The sequence below is a fragment of the Mauremys mutica genome, chromosome 13 (assembly GCF_020497125.1).
Source record: "Mauremys mutica isolate MM-2020 ecotype Southern chromosome 13, ASM2049712v1, whole genome shotgun sequence".
Taxonomy (NCBI): domain Eukaryota; kingdom Metazoa; phylum Chordata; order Testudines; family Geoemydidae; genus Mauremys; species Mauremys mutica.
In genome coordinates, this window is record NC_059084.1 from 26,116,105 (window position 1) to 26,138,495 (window position 22,391).

The 22,391-nt window shown below is 41.6% G+C and overlaps 1 protein-coding gene across 1 annotated transcript in view; it reads right to left on the bottom strand.

Moving 5' to 3' along the window:
• The window catches only part of LOC123348607 (agouti signaling protein), a 57,154-nt gene extending 37,006 nt beyond the window's left edge, over positions 1–20,148 (bottom strand). The window contains exons 1-2 of the mRNA XM_044986176.1: positions 20,072–20,148; positions 15,864–15,942 (exon numbers count right to left, since the gene is read on the bottom strand). The gene's annotated coding sequence lies outside the window, so the exon portion shown is untranslated. The remainder of the gene's footprint in view (positions 1–15,863; positions 15,943–20,071) is intronic.
• Positions 20,149–22,391: the final 2,243 nt, after the last annotated feature.

Sequence of the window (22,391 nt, forward strand, 5' to 3'; positions counted from 1 at the left end):
TGTAGATAATAAAAGCCTTTGAATTTTATCATAACAGATGTTAAAACCTTCCACTTTGGCTCTAAACAGGGCCTGATCCTGCAAAAACACTTAGACATTAGAAAAACTTTACTCGCATGGCTTCAGTGGCACCACTCTCAAGTTACTCCTGAGTCTAAGTGTTACACATAGTATGCTTAGGGCAGAATGAATGAAAAAATCTTCAGGGTAGCCTTGCAAAATTCTCTTAATTCACTTTTTGGGAGGAGTAATTTTGTATGGGGGACAATAACTTTCTCTGCAATTTTATATGGATGCTTATTATGTATTTCACCAATAATTTTTTTCCTGCTGAAAAAATAGAGAAATGAGCAGAGAAATAGAACTAAATTAGATTATAAGCACTGGGAACATAAAGACACCACAAATTCTCTTTCCAAAGGTGGTTTAAAAGTGAATGAAGATAAAGCGTTGGATTATTGTTTGTTAAGAGCTGAAGATATGCTTAGTGCAGTACAAGACACAAAATGAAGAGGCTCATGCACAAACTGATATAGAAGAGTTAAAAAAAAATCCCCCAAACTATACACAAAATGAAGAAATTAAACAATAACAAAATATACAGGCAAATAAGCAAAAAGTTTAGAAAGGGTCACAAAAGCTGCTGTAAAATTATGCCTTGAAGGGACCTAACTGGTCCACCTCACTAAATCAAAACTGCTGTTGACTTTATGGAGTATAGAATCCTGTCCCAAAGCTTAATAGTGAAAGTGCGAGTACAGACGAAACAAAAAAGTTCTTGCTGAACAATGCAGAGCATAGGTTCCTTTTATCACATGGGCAAATGGCAAAGTTGATTGAAAAAAAGAGAGGTGTAGTATACGGTGAGAAATAAAGTAAAAATAACTGTAGAAAACATTGGGGAAAGCACTGAACTAGAGCGATAATAAAGTGAATGAATAAAATCTAGTCAATATAAGTTCAAACTACTTGATATGTCATTAGATCACAATGGATAGAAGTTAAGATAAAACTTCTAAATGGAAATGAAAATATATTTTTTAAAGAACATTATCTATTTAATGGTAAGAGTCCTGGAAGAAAGTTAAAGTTATTGTTTCACTTGTATTAGGTTTTTATGCTAGTCATTGTTCACCTAAGAAAGGAATTACTCCATTCATGACTTTTTTTATTTATAAAATAATTAAGAAAGAAAAACGAATGTAAAAAAAAAAGGGCAGAAAATTGGACACTTTTTGACATTTAATATAAAAATACCCTCGACTTGGTGTGCTATAATAAAGTATGAAGAAAAACACCAACATTTTTATTGGCACCCAGAGAATAAACAGAAACAACACCCTCAAAACCAACCAAACAAATCAAACCTAAAACCTTAGAGCAATTAATCACAGTTAAAAAAAAAAGTAGAATGATTAAAATGGTATTTAAAAAGCTTATTGTAAGTAAACAACTGTATTCAAAAATACTAACTAAAGAAATTAAATAACTGGCCTCTGTAATGTTAATGTTCAGGGAACAATTTCAGACATAGCAGTTAGTTTAATTAGTTTAGCATTTAATTAATATTAATAAATATAATAAGTAGGTCATAAAAGTAATGAGAAAATGTAACACATTTTGGTTTTTCAAAAGCAGATCAAAGCTTCTTGGGGAAATTGGAGAAATGAGAGAGCTGAATTATTAAAGAGAAAGCCTCAGTAAAACTTGGAAAACCTAAAAGCATGCCACATAACGGGAATCAAAAAAGGCTAAATTACGGTAGATATTGAAAACACATTTAAGATTGAATGCATAAAACTGGAGCAAATAATAGGCAAAATTTTGTAAATAGAAGACATTAGAGTAAGGGAGATTTTTAACTTCATGGCTTCCCAGCCCATCCAGAGAATTCTTTGCGACTGGCTAGAAGAGAAAATCAGAGAATCATTTCCAGTGCCCAGAACTAAAATGCAAATGTTTGCTGTAAGTCCAAATGATAAGACCGAAGTTAAACACCCATTAGAAGAGGCTAATTATTTGTATCCTACCTAAAGAGCAAGTGGTCGTTCAATTAACCAGATCTAATGCAAATCAAAGCAGCTCGTCTCCTTTGTCCCGCTGGGCTGCAGAGAAGTATGGACAAAGCTCTTGGAATTTTTAATACTCCCCTTTGAGCAGCCTCCCTTCAAGTATCACCTCCTCACGGAAAGCCATGCAGAAGCATTTATTGTGTTGTAACCGACACAATAATTATTCCTGGTGCAGACAGGCTTTTCTTTTCATGCTCCTTTGAATTCCTGCTGTCAGTCAGGAGGCTATGTATTTACTGTTTTGCCCTGAATATATTTTATGGGAAGGATTTTCTCCCCCCACCCCCAATCTTCAAAGAGAAAGGATACTCTAATGCGCTGATCCTGCCCTTGAGTCTGGGAAATATCCCATTGACTTCAGTGGGAACAGGTTCAGCTGCCGTCTGTACTAATCAGGTAAAAATAATGACATAGCAGAGAAATAAGTAAAAAGGCCTATTGGTAAATTCTAAATCCTGCTGCATCCTTACTTACAGTCCAGTCCTAAAAGGCCTTCATGCATTGACCTCCTATTCACTCAAATAGGCATTATGAATGCAAAACGTATGCAAGATGGGATCCCCAGTCATTACTGACTTCAACGGGGGTGTTTTGCCTGACTAAAGGTGGGCAGGTTAAATCCAGTAATGAGTTAACCTGGCAAAAATCATGAGCCCAAGAAAAAAGTTTTTAAAAGGCTGTTTGGTAAATTCCCAGAAATAGGTTGGTTGCGCAAAAGACTGACGAGCCGCAATGTGGACTTACATCAGACGTAGTACCTGGGAGTCTGTTTTAAGATGATCTGTGATCTGTCTGAGCGTTCCCTGATTAATTTCCAGGTTCCAGTTGTAAATTTCACAAATGTATTATTACCTCCTCTGTGCTGGCTTAGGGCCATAGTGTGCTGTTAATCTTTTATACTCAACTGACTCATCTGTACGCATGTAGTTAGATGGCAGATATGATCCTTAATGGTGACGACCCTGAGGGGACTACTCATGTATGTAAGCATTTTCAGGATCAGGGACTGAGAGTCTGATCCTGCATCCCTGGAAATCAGTGACAAAGCTCCCACCAACATCAGTGGCTGAAGGATCAAGCTCAAGAGTAAGATGATCTATGCAAGCTCAAAGGATGCAATCAAAAAGAAATTTCAAGGCATAAAGCACGAATGTCAAGCAAATGGGCCAGAGGACTTTAACTGAGCTTACATTGCCGATAAGCTAGGAGGCTCCCTAATCGTAGCCTTTGAAGGCTGTCCTGTGTAGATGCCATACAGTGCCACAACTCTACAAGCATTCCATGTTTTAATATATCAATTATGTAAAGCAACCATTCTAAACCAGGGTTTCACTAATGGTAGGGAAGCTGTCTGTCTTGTAGAATAAAGTAGACTTTGCAGACGTAGTTATGTACAAATGATCCTAAATAAATCAAGTCTAAGGAAAAAAAAAATTTCACAGCCTAATCAGTACAATGTCCATATAACCCTCCCCCTTGCCGAAAAGTCTAGAAACCATTGTGTGATATTGGAATAGAATTGTGCCCAGTTTCCTTTTCCTGTGCAGCTCATCAGTGATGCATACAGTTTGCCATCCAGTCTGTCCTTTAGGATCGCATAACTTGTTCACAACTACACAATGTTTGGAAAAAAAATTAGGCCTAGTGATTTTTTTTTTTTAAATTGGGATGGCGAGAAACAGAGGGATATGAGCCAAAGAAAGGGATAGAAAGATGGCTTGAGCTGGCAATGTGTGTTTACAAGATTTTAAGCAATTGCAACAGAGTAGGGTGTGGGAAAGCCTAGTTTTGAGTTGGAACAAAAGACAATGAAAACCTTAATACTGGAAATATTTGCAAACAGGAAAGTTTGAAAAAAATAAATTTTCTCTTTTTTTCCCTAATAAATACTTTTAAAGAAGAAAATGCATATTGAAAAATGACTTTGGAAGTCTGGATATCAATGAAACTATGGGAGTGTCTGCCTGTGATGTCACTTCCCATGTCAGAAATACTCAGGAAAGGGTCTGACTTCTTTTACTTCCATATTTTTTATTTAAAGATTCCATTTTATAGTGGCAGTAAGGCATGCAAGCCTGTGCCTCTCTAGCAGATTGTCTGATTTCCCTTTATCATAGCATAGTGGTAGAATCTCCTTCCTTAGAGGTTTTTTAAGGTCAGGCTTGACAAAGCCCAGACTGGGATGATTTAGTTGGGTATTAGGTCCTGCTTTGAGCAGGGGGTTGGACTAGATGACCTCCTGAGGTCCCTTCCAACCCTGATATTCTATGATTCATTCAGTTTGCTTTGGTTTCAAATACTGCGCTCCTGTAATCCTCCCAAATACCTGTCACTGCTGATTTACTAATACATTTATACTACCAGCAACATTGCGCTCATGGGTAGCCAGTACTGAATTTATGAGCCCAAGATGTGTGAATTGGGTACAAAGTGGGTGCAAAACTGGAACTGAAATTAATTTCAAAATGTCAACATTTTCCGTGAAAGGAAAATTCCATTTTCCGAACAGCTCTATTCAGCAGCTCTGCTGGTGGCTCAGTGCTGTTCTCGGCTCACAGCCACACCAGGGAAGCACATGACAGAGTCCATAATCCTGCATGGCAGGACTAGAAGCAGGACATCATTCATTTGTGCAATGGTATTAATGATAGCACTGTTCTGTCTCTCATTCTATTTATTTACATACTTTCTTTCTTTCTTTCTCTATCCAGTCTTATCTAGCTGTACTGCACTCATCAATGCGATGGCTAAGTGCCTAAAATTGTAGCCTCTTGGAATTTTGGAGGGCTTTGGATTCTAACACCTAGATCCAAGCCCACCTCTGGTTTTGGGTACAAGTTGACTTCAAAACTAAAAGGGAAAGATTTAGTATTTCTATTATTATTATTATTATTTGTATTACAGTAGTGCTAAGAAACCCCAACTGAAACTGAAGCCCCATTGCGGTAGGTGCTGGACGTACGCATAGCAAGAAACAGCCCCTGTCCCAAAAAGCATACAGTCCAAATAGACAAAAGCAGAGAAAGGAGGTATTATTATCACAGGTTTACAGGTCGGGAATGGCGCAGAGAGATTAAGTAAATTGCCTAAGGTCACATATGAAGTCGGTGACACTATGGACTCCTGAGTTCCAGTCCAGTGCCTTGACCATAAGACTTCTTGTTTCCAGATCATAGACAGCCAGAATCTCACAATATAACTGTTCTCATGAGTGCTCTACAATCCAGTCTGCCAAACAGCTTGCAAGATTTTGTTGCCTTCCTGTTTGAACTATAAAACCTAGCTTTATCCTGACCCAGATCCAAACACCACCTCCTTGACTCATAACTAGATACTGATCATTGTGAACCGAGGAGGTCTTCAACTAAGAAAATGAGTGGTACACTTACAATTCTCCTCACATCAGATATTAGAATTTTAAATCAATTATCAGTCTTCCTTTTCTTCATTTACTGAGGTTTCTGTATAAATACTTTTCAAACACGTTATCTATATAAATTTACCAGAATTTGTACTTTGTTTGTGGGCCAGATTTTCAAACAGTTAAAGGTACAGTTGTACATCTGCGTTGTGAGAATGCACATAATATGTACGTGGAATCACTCAGGGCTGGCTCCAGGTTTTTTGCCGCCCCAAGCCGCGAAGGAAAAAACCAAAAACCCCCGTGATCGGCGGCACTTTGACAGCAGCTCTACCACGCTGCTTCATTCTTCAGCGGCAATTCGGCGGCCCCTTCCCATTGGCCGCCCCAAGCACCTGCTTCCTGCGCTGGTGCCTGGAGCCGGCCCTGGAATCACTGCAACTGCACACAAAAATTACCAGATTGCTTTGCAAATGCAGACACTTACCCAGTTTGCACAGTCAGTTTGTTTCTGTTTTTAAGAAGTACGCTGATTATGTGCACAAATTAGGGATGCATTTGCAACACTAAAGTGCCTGAAAATTTAGCTCTGCATGGCACATTGTTCACTTTCTGAAAGGGATGTAAAAAAATTCTGTAAGTAGTTTTTTCAAGACTTGACTTATTTAAATAAACTAAGGAAAATAAATACAAGAATTAAACAAAAGCAAATATGGAAAATTGCAACATCTCATTTTCAAAAGACCCCTGCAGCAAGAAGCAAAAAGTTCCTCAGAAATGCACTAAATTGGGGCTAACAATAGACAAAAAGTAAAATTTGCAAAAGCACATAGGTGCCCAAGTGACATTTCAAAAATGACTTTGGCATGAGGCTCCTAAATCACTTAGATGCTTTGAAAATGTTACCTAAAATTCTAAAGAATGAGGCTGAAATAAGGGAATCCTTTATCATAATTAGACCATAAAGCTGATTTAGACTAACAGCTAAAATACAACCAATTGTTCAGGTTCACCAATATGTTCTTGGTGTCTGATCCTGCACACATTTAAATCTAGTAAAACTCCCATTGCCTTCAGTGGGGTAAGATTGGGGCTTTGTTGTTTTATGGCAGCAAAGTGGCTGAAAGCAGGCAGAATGTGCCAGTGTATCGGGCTCACAACCCAGAGCTATGAAGAAAATCTTTATATTTTTAAGTCTATTAGTAATTAATATGAACAATAAAAGCCTCGTCCAGGGGAGGAATTAAACTCTGTTTCCATAAACTGCATTTTTTTAGTGGTACGGAGGGAGAACCCTCCATGACTTGCTCCGAACTGCTATTGCATGAAGTCTTCATTGTTTCTAAGAGGCGCTTCACATTTGCTGAAACACAAGATCAAAAGCGCATAGTGCTGAGAGCTCAGTTGACTCCTGGATTCTGCTAAGCCTGGTTGAGAGTCCATTCCTTTCCTGGCAGTTTTTTGATATTTAGAGCACCATAGCTGCTATAAGCGACCATATGTTCAGCAATGTGTGTGCCAGGTTAAGGAAGAGAATTTCTTCTGCAGCTTACAGTAGCTGATGTGGAACTGACCTGCAACACACCACTGCAGGGTAGGAGCAGAGTAGTGGCTGGGGGCTGCAACTGCTCTCCATAGGTGGGGCAGCAGATCCATGTAATTCACAGAACTCCTGGCCATGCCTCTAGCCCACTCCCATCACACCTTTCCCTCTATGAAGTGCACTGCAGCAGGCCTCAGGACCTCGGCCCGCGCTGTTTCCTGCAGCCCTCATTGGCCTGGAGCGGTGAACCGCGGCCAGTGGGAGCCGCAATCGGCCGAACCTGCAGACGCGGCAGGTAAACAAACCGGCCCGGCCCGCCAGGGGCTTTCCCTGAACAAGCGGCAGCCCTAGGGTGAGAACCACTGCTGTAGTTCACAGCAGTCCATGGATTTTCCCAGTATTCTCCTTTGCATCCTCCTCCCTTCAGCAGAATCACAGTGCTATCATGACATGAGTCTACCAGTCAAAACGTACAGTAACTCCTCACTTAACGTTGTAGTTATGTTCCTGAAAAATGCGACTTTAAGTGAAATGATGTTAAGCCAATCCAATTGCCCCATAAGAATTAATGTAAATGGGGGGGTTAGGTTCCAGGAAATGTTTTTTGGGCCATACAGTACAGTACCATAGTTGGGAGGTGCCCCCGCCTTACCCCACACAGGCACAGCCCACTGGCACTGGAGACAATGAGGCAGGCAAGGAGGCTGAAGGTGCTGTAGGCTCGGAGAAGCACGTTGCGCAGCAGCAGCGGCAGCTTCCCCTACTCTTCAAGCACCAGGGGCGGGGGGGCTCAACCCTTGGCCCGTCCACGCCACCCCTTCCCCCAAGCCCCCACCCGTAACCCTGCTCTTCTTCCCCCCCTCGTCCCCCTCTACTCCACACGTTGTGGCCTCGCTCCTCCCCCATCCCTCTTGCCCGTGGCAATCAGCTGGCTTGCAACGTTCAGGGGGCAGGAGGGAGTGGGAAGGAGCGAGGACTCGGCGCGCAGGCTCCCCCCTCTCTCCCCTGCCTCCTGCCTGTGGCAATAAGCTGGCTTGCGGTGTTCGGGAGGGAGGGGAGGGAGGGGGAGCCTGCGCTCTGAGTCCTTGCTCCTGCCCCCTTCCCCCTGAACGCCGCAAGCCAGCTAATTGCCGGGGGGAGGGGGGAGGAGGGAGAAGGTGCTGATCCGCAGGGTCTGCCGGCGGGCGGAAGGTGCTGTGTGGGGGGGCATAGGGGAGCTGATAGAGGGGCTGCCAGCTGTGGACAAAGCATGCAGCCAAAAGCCGTTATAGTGAAGCAGTGCACAACTTTAAATGGAGCATGTCTGCAACTGAGCAGGGATGTAAGATCGAAACAACGTTAAGTGACAGAACCTTACTGTAATACTTTAGTGGGGGCCAACTCAGGCAAAACGACTCGTGAAGTTTCTCTAATGTATATTTTTTCCACACTTCATTCTCTTTCCCTCCATCCCATTCTTTCCCCTTCCTCTCTTTTTCAGTCTTGTTTGTGTCTCGCCTCCCCACCAGTCCTGGCTTTCATCTCCTCTTCTCCGTCAGTCCTCTCCTTTCTTCGTTCATCTGCATCAAAGCTGTTTCAGGGAGATTTAAATTATACCATGCTGCTGCCCCAACTCAACCCCTGGTGCTGTACCCCTCATGGGTTTTTCATCATCGGCAGCATTGGTTGTTCATCGAATGAGCACATTGCTTGGCTGCCCTCGCCATGTCCCCGTTCTTGCTAGGCCTACTGAATTTTAGGGCTGCACTGGTCCCCTATGGCCAGCCTGGGAAAGGGGACACTGCAGCTGGGTTTATGCTGGCAAAAATCTTCCAGCCCAAGTCCTGCAAGATTGACTGATAGGCTACAGAACCTGGCTGTACAGCATGAGAACCCATTCTCCTTACACAGAAAAAGGAAGTCTCCTACCCAATGTGCATTTGAATGTCTGTCTTTCCCTCAATCATGGCCTCCAAGACTGGATCTGGAGAAGCACCAGCCCTATTACCTCAGCAGAAAGACATTTGTACAGCTTCCTTCCTGCTTCAGGGTAGCTGGATAGCATTTGATGCTGGGAGGAAATAAGACGTAATATGATGCCGACAACTTAAAGTAACCAACTGTTTGGGTTTTTCTGTGGGCTAAGTGGGGGGTGATTTGGAGTAACAACAATTTACCATTGAAATAGTATTTTAAAGTATGTTTGTTTAAAAGGTCAAAATGAAACGGCATGCAGGGATATGGCTCAAGGAGTGGAGAGAGTGGAGGGTAACCTAAATGCAGAGGATTCATGGCCACATGGATGTCACAAGTAATGGATCTTCCCTCCTCAGAAAGGTAATACAAAGGCTTGGAATCACAGTTGGATTCCCAATGCACTGCCGCACAGAGTTTTTATCTCAGGGTGATACAGAATTTCTAATCTATTCTGGAATTTCTCAAGGGACTTTTAAAAAAAAGACAGACAGAGGCTTGCTCCTTTATGTATCTCAGGAATAAAACTCAGCAGTCCCCTTGCAAAGCAAGCTGGGATAGCCATAGAAGAGGTAGGCTGGCCGGTCAGCATTTGCAGCATCCTCCCTCCGTATTTAGCTGTGCTATGCAATGTTCAGGATGTGTGTCCCTCCTCCTCCGTTTGACCCCACCCGTGTTTTACTTTGTCGGTGTCTGGTGCACGCACTGGTGTTGTTTTCTGTATTACGTCGTATGTTTAAAAACACACAATATCTTTGTGTTTCTTCTTCTTTCTCTTCCCCTTTTGTTTCCCTTTGTTCCTCTTTTCGTTCCACTATCTCCTTATCTTGGTTTAACTTTTCCTCCCTCTTTTTCTGTTCTGTCCCACAATTTTATTTTTCTGCAGTATATTTTTTTCTGTACTTCATTCTCTCTCCCTCCATCCTGTTATTTCCCCTTCCTCTCTTTTTCAGTCTTGTTTACTATCTTGCCTCCCCATCAACCCTTGCTTTTTTCTCTTTTCTCTTCTCCATCAGTCCTTCTTTCTCTCTTTTTTACTCATCCGCATCATTTATACCACTTCCCTCACCCCCGCCTTATGACTCAGACTCTATTTCTTACTCCCTGGTTCACACAGTGCACTGTGCACCCCCCCCCCCAAATACACTGCTTTCTCCAGGTACACCTGGGGCAGGAGTTTGTTCTTCCCACAAATAAAGAGGGTGGAACATTTGGAAGCTCACACATCTGTGAGACTACAATAAATATTCAAAGAAGGGATCACCTTGGATCTTTTTCTGGTTGTGTTTGCTATTAGTCATTGTGTTTGCTATTTGTGCATTAGTCGTGCATAATGTTAGCTGGAGATTCTACAAGCTAGAGATCCTGTTTTGTAACCACCTCTCATTACTCCAAGAATAGTTGCCTCTCATGGATACATGGGGCCAAAGTCTCCTTTCAGTTCCATCCTGGTTGACTTTGCTGCAGTTGCACCAGGGTAAAAGAGAGGCATATCTAGTCCATGATTAGATGGCGTAGTGGGGTGGCATAGGTAGCTGGACTCAATGGGTAGTGAAAAAACACCTTCAACCAGAAGTTGATTTTAAGAAAGATTTTAGTTTGGGAGTTATTGTTATTTATTGAGTGCTGGTAGTCTGTTTGGAGCTGCACGAATCACAGAACTTGTCTTCACTTGGATAAAAGGTGTTTTTTTAACATATTAGCTAGGGCTGTCAAGCAATTAATATATTAATTGTGATTAATTGCGCAAGATTAAAAAAATTGCGTGATTAATCGCACTGTTAAACAATCGTAGAATACAATTTATTTAAATATTTTTGGATGTTTTCTACATTTTCAAGTATATTAATTTCATTTACAACACAGAATACAAAGCGTACAGTGCTCACTTTATTTTTTATTACAAATATTTGTACTGTAAAAAACAAACCCCCCCAGTATATTTCAATTCACCTAATACAAGTACTGTAGTGCAAGCTCTTTATAATGAAAGTTGAACTTAAAAATGTAGAATTATGTACAAGAAATAACTGCATTCAAAAATAAAACAATGTAAAACTTTAGAACCTACAAGTCCACTCAATCCTATTTCATGTTCAGCCAATCGCTCAGACAAACAAGTTTGGCTACAATTTGCAGGAGATAACGCTGCCCACGTCTTGTTTACAATGTCACCTGAAAGTGAGAACAAGCATTCCCATGGCACTGTTGTAGCCAGCATTGCAAGATATTTACGTTCCAGATGCGCTAAAGATTCATATGTCCCTTCATGCTTCAATCAGCGTTCCAGAGGACATGCATCCATGCTGATGACTGATGCTGCTTGATAATGATCCATAGCAGAGTAGACCAACGCATGTTCATTTTTCATCATCTGAGTCAGACACCACCAGCAGAAGGTTGATTTTCTTTTTTGCTGGTTCGGGTTCTATAGTTTCCGCATCAGAGTGTTGCTCTTTTAAGTCATCTGAAAGCATTCTCCACACCTCGTCCCTCTCAGATTTTTGGAAGGCACTTCAGATTCTTAAACCTTGGGTCCAGTGCTGTATCTATCCTTAGAAATCTCATACTGGTACCGTCTTTGCATTTTGTCAAATCTACAGTGAAAATGTTCTTAAAATGAACATGCGCTGGGTCATCATCTGAGACTGCTATAACATGAAATATATGGCAGAATGCAGATAAAACAGAACAGGAGACATACAATTCTCCCCCAAGGAGTTCAGTCACAAATTTAATTAATTCATTTTTTTTTTAATGAGCATCATCAGCAGGGAAGCATGTTCTCTGGAATGGTGGCCGAAGCATGAAGGGGCATATGAATGTTTAGCATATCTGGCACATAAATACCTTGCAACGCCAGCTACAAAAGTGCCATGTGAACTCCTGTTCTCATTTTCAGGTGACACTGTAAATAAGAAGCAGTCAGGAGTATCTCCGGTAAATGTAAGCAAACTTGGTTTGTCTTAGCAGTTGGCTGAATTAGAAGTAGGACTGAGTAGACTTGTAGGCTCTAAAGTTTTACATTGTTTTGTTTTTGAGTGAAGTTATGTAACACAAAAAAATCTACATTTGTAAGTTACACTTTGACGATAAAGAGATTGCACTACAGTACTTGTACGAGTGAATTGAAAAATGCTATTTCTTTTGTTTATCATTTTTACAGTGCAAATATTTGTAATAAAAATAATATAAAGTGAGAAGTGTATACTTTGTATTCTGTGTTGTAATAGAAATCAATATATTTGAAAATGTAGAAAAACATAAAAAATATTTAATAAATGTAAATTAATATTCTGTTTAACAGCGCGATTAATCGTGATTACGTTTTTTTAATTGCAGTTAATTTTTTTTAGTTAATCGTGTGAGTTAACTATGATTAATCAACAGCCCTAATATTAGCTAAAACATATTAGCTTGTTTGTTAAAATTCTAGTGTAGACAAGGCAGTTTCAGTTGAGGGCCAGTCTACACTACTTCTTGCGTCGATCTGACTTACATCGCTCAGGGGTGTGAAAAAGATCCCCGCCCCCCGAGCAACGCAAGTGACACCAACCTAAGTGCTATCCATACTGCTGCTATGTTAGCAGGAGACGCTCTCCTGCCGGCACAGAGCATCTTCACCAGGCATGCTACAGCAGTGCAGCTGAGCCGAAGTTGTGCTTCTAGTGTAGACCTGACCTTCGTTGGTTGAGATAAACCCTATGAGGGAGCCTAGGGTTGATAGCACATATTAAATGGAAATCGCCTTGTCTATACAAAGGGTTTAGCAAGTGTTAGATAACATATGTTGAAAACACATTTTTTTCTCCTATTGTGGACATAGCTATAGACAAAGAGAGAGAGCCCCTATGCCCAATAATTTACAAGCTAAATTAGACCCACAGTACTTTCAGACTCAAAGTACCCTTGCATAGCTAAAAGACAGTCTAGTCTTAAAACAGAGCCCATCTCTGTCTCTGTACTCTGGTGCACCCTGGTCACAGTTTTGCTCCTGGTGAAACCAAATACAAACCCGCCACTGATTTAAATGGGAACCGGACTGAGCCCTGTTGCTTTAGAGCATTAGCATTGGTGGGCATTACAAAAGAAGTTTGTTTTAAGGAACGATTTGAATGATGAGAGGTCAATCTTTTAGCATGCACTAGGGCAGGATCGGTCTCGCTGCTCAGTGCTAGGGGAATCAGTGCTGTTTGCTTGGTGTCTTTGTCCAAGGACTAGGCCACAGTGTAGAGAAAGGATGGGAAAAGTAGACTGGGAAAAATAAGAACCTCGTTTGCCTGACACCTTCATCCTCTTTTAGAATCAACCTGGCAATTCCTGTGTTCTTATAGAAAAGGACTTGCCAGAAATCCTACAAGAACACTACCTGCCCAGTGCTGAAAACACATTTGGGACTGATTCAGCACTGCATTACTGCAGTTTTAGATTGGAGCTATTCCTTCAGTTAATATGATGGAATTATCCTGGCAAAAAACTGGAGTAGTGAAGGGGTGCAGCCGGCTCAAGAAGGTAAGGTTCAGAGAAATGTGAATTCTTGGAGAGGGGGCTCATCGGAAACAAACCTTTAATTGTTTGGAGATACATGTGTCACTAATACCAACAATGGAGAAAGCAGAAAAGCAAAGAATCTCTCACAGCTTGTACCAATTACGTGAACCCTATTTTATGTGTGTAAGAGTTGGCAGCTTCAGTTTGGCATGTGTCTGTGCATGTGCAGAAACATGCAGATGCGCATTTAATTACAGTTTCCATAGAAGAGAAACCATCTCTAAGGGCATGTCTGCACTGCTAATTAAGGTGTAATAGTCGTACAACTGGGCCTATTCCACTTGCACCTTCATTTGCAGTGGAGACATACCTACACTAGCTTTAGTCTAGACGTGATGGCATAGGTTTGAGCATGGGCTAGCCACCCCTGTTCAAGCCCGCAGGGGACTCTGGGTATGTACTCATGTTGCTAGCCTATGCTGAAAGCCATGCCGCCACATCTTTACTGCTGTGGTTACTCATGTTAGCTAAATGAAAGCTAGTGTGGATATGCCTACCTGTGTTACAGTCACACCTTAATTTGCAGTGTAGACATACCCTAGGAGCTTCTAAGAAATTGCACAGAAAAAATGGCCATAGTTCTTTTTAGCTACGTTTATAGTCACAGCCATTACAACTGGCTGGAATCTCTTGCTATCTCTTTACAGTGTTTTATCCCTGGGTGTTTATGGCAGAGCATTGTTGGAGGGCAGAGGGAAGCTCGGGTTATGAAATTTGACTTTTGCAGAGCCAGAGTTTTGCAGCTTTGAAAATGCAATGCAAGACACAGCTATTCACTCTGGCTTTTGGGGTCAATGGTTGGAAAAATATTTCTCATCACACAGCGATGCCTTGCTGGTAATATTGGGGTTGATTTTATGTGCATTTTAGAGCATTATTGTTTGTCTTTATGTAACTGTGCTGCTCTGACAACAATGGGCAAGAGACACGTTTCCCGGACGAGCCCCCAAATTGTCGGAGAAAAACTCAGTTCTCGCTTTTTCGTTTGGGTGCAGCAAAATCAAATACTTTATTATTTCTCCAGTAATTACAATGGAGGGAGAGAGTGCCCTAGGACACAGGGTCGCCCCAGTCCCGGACAGGTCTCTCAACTGGTAAACAATTACAGCAAGCATTTATACCTTTGTTACAAACAATAACTAGCAATAATACAGATGATAGAGAGCAACAACTGCATTTTGTTTATACATAAGCCATCCTGCTATCTTATTTGTCTCACTCCTAGAAGACACCAGGCTGCATATTTGGTTTATCAGTTACAAGGTCGTAATAACTTTTTACACAGTTCTTTCCCTCTGCCTCACACTATCCTTGCTTCTAGAAGTCTCACGTCATTAGGGTTACAGCTGGGCTAACTCTTGCTAACTGACTGACATGCATTAAGATCCCCTTCAAATCCTTATTAATTCTTTCCCTGCTTCCACATAAATATATAAGAAAACCCATCTGTGCGGCTGGTAGAAAACATCTACAGTTCCCAAATTAGTGCTTCTGTTAGATTTATACTGCAGTGTCCTGCCAGTTTTGAACCCTTCAGCGTTCAAAAAATCACCACGGGATCATTAATCCCCTTTCATAATTTTCCAGGTTTCTAATAAGGTCACTTCAATACCGCCTCATTTCTAAAGACAAAGAACTCTCACTTTCATGTTTCCAAGTAGTGCACTCACTGAAAGCTAACAGCTTTGTAATCCCTTTTGCTACATGCTGTTTAGAGCAAGACTATCTCTCTGGGGCATAGTGATGTGTATGATCCACACAATTGATCTTGGTCTGATTTACAGTTTTTGAGGGAAAAACTGTAAATGATGGCATTTTATTTTGGTGAAGTAATACTAATTCTGTGTGGTGGCCATCTCTTTTTGTACTTATGTGGCTGTAAAAGCCTGATCGTTAGTAGTTTATCATAATCAAACTTAAAAAAGAAACCAAAAACTAAAGATTTCATTAGCTTCAGTCAATGTCTGTAAAATCCACATGTGGCTGCATGGCAGTTCCAGATTTACGGCTTTGTTCATTCAGCAACAAGTTTTATGGATGTAACATTGTTCAGCTGGTCGAATGAGACTGATGCTAGAGTTGTGATTATCATAGCTTTTCTCATTCCTTTTTACTACTGTGAAATTTATAAGGTGGCTTGCCTTTCACCTCCTGGAGCAGATGGTTTGAGTATTGGCCTGCTAAACCCAGAGATGTGAGTTCAATCCTTGAGGGGGCCATTTAGGGATCTTGGGCAAAAATCTGTCTGGGGATTGATCCTGCTTTGAGCAGGGGGTTAGACTAGATGACCTCCTGAGGTCCCTTCCAACCCTGAGATTCTATGAAAATGATTGAGTTTGTCTTTAAACCACCTGGCCTTATTATTTTTTACCTATTGCCCTACCTTTCAGAGTTTACACTCATGACGCATGTCCACACATGTGACATCAATTTTTGTTTTGCGGTTTGAGCTCTTTATTCTTCTGCAAAAAGAAATACACAGAGAGTGGTCATCAAGTAGCGATACAGTAGATATCAGATGACTGGGACAGGGGCTATACGAGGCAGAATGTTCTGCTGGCTGATTAAGGAACTGAAAATAACTCCAACCCAATTTTAATGCCTCATATGAGGAGTCCAGTGGAAGTCCGGCTGACTTCAGTGTGGCTACTTGTGTGTAAAGTGACTCATGTGCCTGGTTTCAAGATTGGACTTTTAGGATATGTCTACACTGCAGTCAGGAGGTATGATTGCTGCATGTCTAGGCAGACCCAAGCTACCTTTGATCAAGCTAGCTCGTGAAAAATAACAGTATAACCATGGTGGCACAGGCAGTGGAACAGGCTCGCGATCTGAATACCATCCTGCCCGAATCCTGGGAATGCACCTCAGATGGCTAGCCCATGTCTCCACCCCTGCTGCTGTAGCTACACCGCTATTTTTAGCAAGCTAGCTCAACTTATGTCTACACATGCTGCAGTTGTGCCTCCTGATTGCACTGAAGACACACTGTTCGACTATAAGATCTTCTGAGGAAGGCACCTTCTATGTTCTGTGAGGCAGCTAGCACACTTGTAATGGCTGGCTAATTTATATATGCTGCAGGATTGTGCCCCTCTTATTCCACATTTGTGCACTGCATAGATTGCATATAAATCAGCCGTTTGGAACTGCTTTGGGACCACTGAGGATGAAAATGTAATATTAAATTCTCATATTAATCTGTTTTTTAATTGAAGTGAAAAACATTAATGATAGTTATCACCCTGTTCCATTAATAGAAAACCAGCCATTTAAATAAATATCTAGTTTTCCATATGGTGTCTACATGGGCAAGACTTAAAAATGTTCTTACATTTTTAAAGATTCAACATGTTTTGAGAGCGACTTCCTAGCCTTAAAACAGGCAGTACCCCTGGAATCCTGAATCTTTCAAACTGGTAGGATGTTTAAGTGAATAAATACAGATATTTTGTAATTACCACAAGAACCCCTTTAAAATATGCAATAATATTCAAGTAAACCAGCTTCTTTCCATTTACAACACACACTGGAGAGCTATCGGTATCTCCCACTATCTCTTTGAGGAGAAATCCAGCCTCTTTTGGATACTTGAATGATTAATTTTTTCCTTAAATAAAATGAAAGGCTCAAAGTCACTTGAAAGGCAGACTGTTGATTCTACTCTCCTAATATATTGTTAATTTTCCCACATGCCAAAAAGGAGAGAAATAGAGAAGGTCTGGTCCTTGTTAGTGAAATCAATTTGTTTAAGTTTAAGAATATTATGTACTTCATAAAAATATCTCTTGTTTAAATGTGAACTAATACCTTGTACAAAAGTGCTGCTGGTGCTTGAAAAGAGATAAGAAGAATATTGAAAACAGCTATGAAAACTATCAAGTTTATTTAAAGTTAGAGAGACCTGAATCAGAAAAGCAGAGTTCATTCTCCTTCACTCATCAAGAAAGGTCTCTTTTCCCATCTAACTTAAGAATGCTAGCAGCCAGTAGGAGACAAAACTCGCAGTTCTCTACAATTACAAAGGATGCACACAAATCACAGCTCTCTAAATTTTCAGAAACAGGCTGGTAGTTCACAAATGGGAGAGAAAACCAGTTGCCCATGCCATCCCAGAGGTTCTCAGAAATGAATGTTGTCCTTAAACCATTTGCCCTCTCCGTTAACCTACTCAGTTTTGACCTCATAAAACTGGGAGCAGCTGAATCAAAGTTTGTCTTTTAGCTGATGAACACCGTTACTTGTGAGATAGTTAAACTGAGTGTAAAACATCATTTCTCTGCCCTTTCTGGTTTTGGTCTGACTTGTTCAGCAAATGCATGCTGTATCCCAAGCGCCGGCCGGAGCAACTCAAGCCCACCTCTCATTTTAAGCTAGCCTTGCAAACGCTTCACGGTGCAGGCAATATATCCACTTGCCTGTCAAAAACATTACTCCCCACAGGTGAGTGGGTGAGGAACATTTTGCTTGGCTCTTTTGCTTGATCAGCGTCATGAAAAATTGAGTTCAGACCAAAAAAATGTGAGGAGCATGTCGGAAGCGTAGCGGCTTGCCTGGAAGCACTGGCTTTTCTCATTGCAGGAGATTTCACTGTGATTTATCCTCTGACATAACTGAAACTTCACAGCAAGTTTATATTTTATGGCCCTGCCATATATTTATCTTTTGTTAAAAAAAGAATGAAGTACAAAGCTGCAGAGGGAGATGCTGCTATATTGGGGGGTGGTGCTGTGCGCTTCATCTGATTGCAGCGGGGGGGAGCAGTTTTTTGATATTCTGGATGAACCATTTGCTCAGCTGATTAATCAAAATGAAATCCCAAACATATTTGCTACGTACCTTTCTTTCAGAACCTTTGGTCCTATGTACTGCCGTTAATAATCCAATTCACCTCTCTGCTTGTAAGTCAACAGCTAAGGTTCAATCTGTGAATTAAAGATGTGAGTGATCTTACTTATACCCCAGATGTACTGGCAGGGGCGGTACCTCAAAAAGAGTGATTTTTCAGCCCCCTCCCTCTCAAACATCAAGAATGGAACTTCTGACTTCATCTTGTAGGTTCTGAAGTTTGTTGTACAGACGTGTACTACGTTCAGACATCTGCTTTGCATAGTTGCGATCTAGAAGACGTAGTGCAGCACCACTCTGAAAGAGGAAATAGCTGAAACAATGCCCCTTTTCTTTTGTCCATGGAAAATGTAACCAGGTGCTCCATTGGTCAGCTGCATTTCAGAAAGAAAAACAACAACAGTGGTCTTGATGGCTTCTTCTATTTAGAAGATGTTTTGCCGTTACCGTTGGCAGCTAATAACAGCTGAAAGGAAAGGAATAAGAGGACTCCTGTCCTCTGGTTTATTAATAATCCACTTGAGCAGAATCATTTGCATAGAGATCTCAAGTAGCTTTACTGACTAATTAGTGAATTAAAGTTTACATCATCCCTGTGAGGCAGGTCAGTATCATAATCTCCCTTTTACAGCAGGGGAAACTGAGGCACAAAGTGGTGATGTGACTTGTCTCAGGTCTCACTGTGTGTAGGGAACAGTTGTGAATAGAACCCAGGCATATGATGCCTAATCCTTTGTTCTAGCCTCTTGACAGCCCTCTATCTTATTGTACATTAAATCCAACAGGGCTGGGGCAACAGGAGTCCTGAATGCACCTTAATTTCGGGTTCTTCAAAAACTTTGGGGCTCCTCTGGGCAGACTTTCCTTGCTGCTTGTCTCCTCACAATCTCCACAGACAGACTCTTGCTTTCCTTCCACTCTTGAGTTCTCATTCTTCCTTCCAAGTGATGGAACCCATTCCGGCAACTCTCATCTGCCTGAGTCATGCCACATCCTGGTGGTAACAAACACTGAACTGCTTCCCCCCCCTTCTTCTTAATAGGGTAATAATTCTTAATTGTTTGTGTTAAGAATATAAGGGTAATGCTCTAGTCCAGGGGTCAGCAGCCTTTCAGAATGCTGTGACGAATCTTCATTTATTCACTCTAATTTAAGGTTTTGCATGCCAGTAATACATGTTAACATTTTTAGAAAGTCTCTTTCTATAAGTCTATAATATATAACTAAACTATTCTTGTATGTAAAGTAAATAAGGTTTTAAAAATGTTTACGAAGCTTCATTTACAATTAAATTAAAATGCAGAGCCCCCTGGAACAGTAGCCAGGACCCAGGCAGTGTGAGTGCCAATGAAAATCAGCTCGTGTGCTGCCTTTGGCACGCGTGCCATAGGCTGCCTACCCCGGTCCGGGGGACTCTGCATTTTAATTTAATTTTAAATGAAGCTTCTTAAACATTTTTAAAACCTTATTTACTTTACATACAACAATAGTTTAGTTATATATTATAGACTTATAGAAAGAGACCTTCTAAAAATGTTAAAATGTACTATTAGCACGCGAAACCTTAAATTAGAGTGAATAAATGAAAACTCACCACACTACTTCTGAAAGGTTGCCGACCCCTGACTAGCCCTTAATGAACCCTGTCCTCAATATTTTGTGTGAAGAACTTCCATTGACTTCATTGTGCGGTCTGCATCTGTCATGATAGCAGGAGAACCCAAAGAATTACCAACATCTTACCTAGTTTCCTGCATGCAGACTGCTCTGTTTTTTCACCCCTCAAAAAGGTAAATCAGTCACGTTCAGCAGCACACACATTGCAAGAGTGTGTAATTTGTCGCTTGTTGTGTATTTGGTTGTCATGGTTTTTGGTTCCTATGGTAACTGAGTTAGATTATTAGGGGATAGCTCAGCCAGCTTCAGCGGGCTGGGTGAGTTCTCTGAGTCTGTAAATAAAATGGTGGTTTTGTTAGCTGTCTGCTGTCTGGCCTCAAGTGATTTCTTCCTAAACCGGCTGCCCCCAAGGATATAACAAGTGGCGACGATAGATGGGATCCTGGTGCTGCTCCAGTAACAGAAGGAAGTAGAAGTCAAGGTACAAAACAAACAAATAAAAATACTGCTTGTTTGCACTGACTGTGAAAGTGAAACTAAAATCATGGCTACTCTGACCAGGCCACTGGAACCTTTTGATGAGAATATAGAGCAGTGGCATATGTATACTGAGCGTTTTGAGCTTTTTGGTATTGCAAATGACATTACAGAAACAAAGAAGGTGCCAATATTCTTAAGTGTTGTAGGGGCTAAAACCTACTCCCTGCTACGCAGCTTACTACACCCTGTTAAGCCTGAGACTAAATCTTACAGTGACATTGTGGAAATCCTGGGGTCCCATTTCTCCCCAAAACCACTGGTAATTGCTGAAAGATATAGGTTCCACAAAAGAGACCAAAAGGAAGATGAAACAGTTGTACAATTTGTAGCCATTTAAAAAAAGCTAGCCGAACACTGTGAATTTAAAGAGATGTTAAATGATGCCCTGCGTGACAGGTTAGTGTGTGGCCTGTACAGTGAAGCTATACAGAAGCGCCTACTGACAGAGGCTCAGCTTACCTTACAGAAGGCTGTTGATATTGCTGTCTCCATGGAACTGGCTACAAGGGAGGCGCAATACATCGGTGCATCCCCTAGGGTGAAAAAAGTGTCACAAGAACTGACCCACAAAACAGTGCAGAGTCAAGAATGTTACCGCTGTGGTAAGCCGGGTCACCAGGCATTGGAATGCTAGTGTAAGGACCTGGTGTGTCGACACTGTGGCAAAAAGGGACACATTGAGTGTGCCTGTAAACAAAAGAAAAGGAGGCCTGTGGTCTGGCCGACAAAAAGAGGAACCTTGCATAACCTAGAGCAGACCCAGGATGATCAAGGTGACACCTCAGCGCAAGAGAAAGTGCCACTGCCTGTTTTGTCTTTGGCAGTGGGCTCACATGAATACTGGGTAACCCCGTTATTGGATGGCAAACGTATACGCATGGAACTGGACACCGGTGCAGCCGTCTCACTGATCTCCAAGACTGTGTATAAAGAAAAGCTACAGCATCTTCCGCTTAAGGCAACAAAAACTGTTCTGAAGACATATACGGGCGAAGCTGTGCCTATGCTGGGCACTATTGATGTTAAGGTGGAGCTCAATGGACAGGTGGCTAAATTGCCACTGTTTGTGGTGAGAGGTAATTACCCAGCCTTAATGGGTAGGTCTTGGCTTGGGAAGATTCAACTGAACTGGGCAGAAGTGCACCGGATGACTAAAGAAGAAACCAGTCTAACCCCTATACTAAGGAAACATGCTGCTGTTTTTGGAGATGATTTGGGAAGTATGAAGGGAATCACTGTGACATTGAACATTAAACCTGACAGTCCACCAAAATATCTGAAAGCCCGAACTGTGCCATATGCCATCAGGCCAAAAGTTGAAGCAGACCTGGAGCGCCTGGTCACCAATGGAGTCCTAATACCAGTTACCCATAGCTCATGGGCCACTCCTATCATTCCAATAGTGAAGAAAGATGGCTCTCTCCGGATTTGCGGTGATTTTAAAGTCACTGTCAACCCAGTGTTGTGTGCAGAGCAATACCCGCTTCCCCGCATCGATGACCTCTTCGCAGGCCTGGCTGGGGGACAAAAGTTCAGTAAGATTGATCTGAGTCAAGCATATTTACAGATGCACGTCAATGAAAAGTCCCAAGAGCTGTTGACTATTGTGACTCATAAGGGGCTTTATCGATACTGCCGCCTACCTACCCTTCGGAATAACATCTGCTCCCGCCCTGTTCCAGAGGGCTATGGACCAGATCTTGTGTGGCTTGTCAGGAGTTCAGTGCTATCTGGATGATATCCTGGTCACTGGAAGAAATGAAGAGGATCACTTAAAGAATTTAGAGGCTACCCTACAAAGACTGGAAGAGTATGGCCTACGAGTTCACAAAGACAAGTGTGAATTCTTCAAGCCCTCTGTTGAATATTTGGGACACATCATTGATTCTGCAGGTCTTCATAAGGC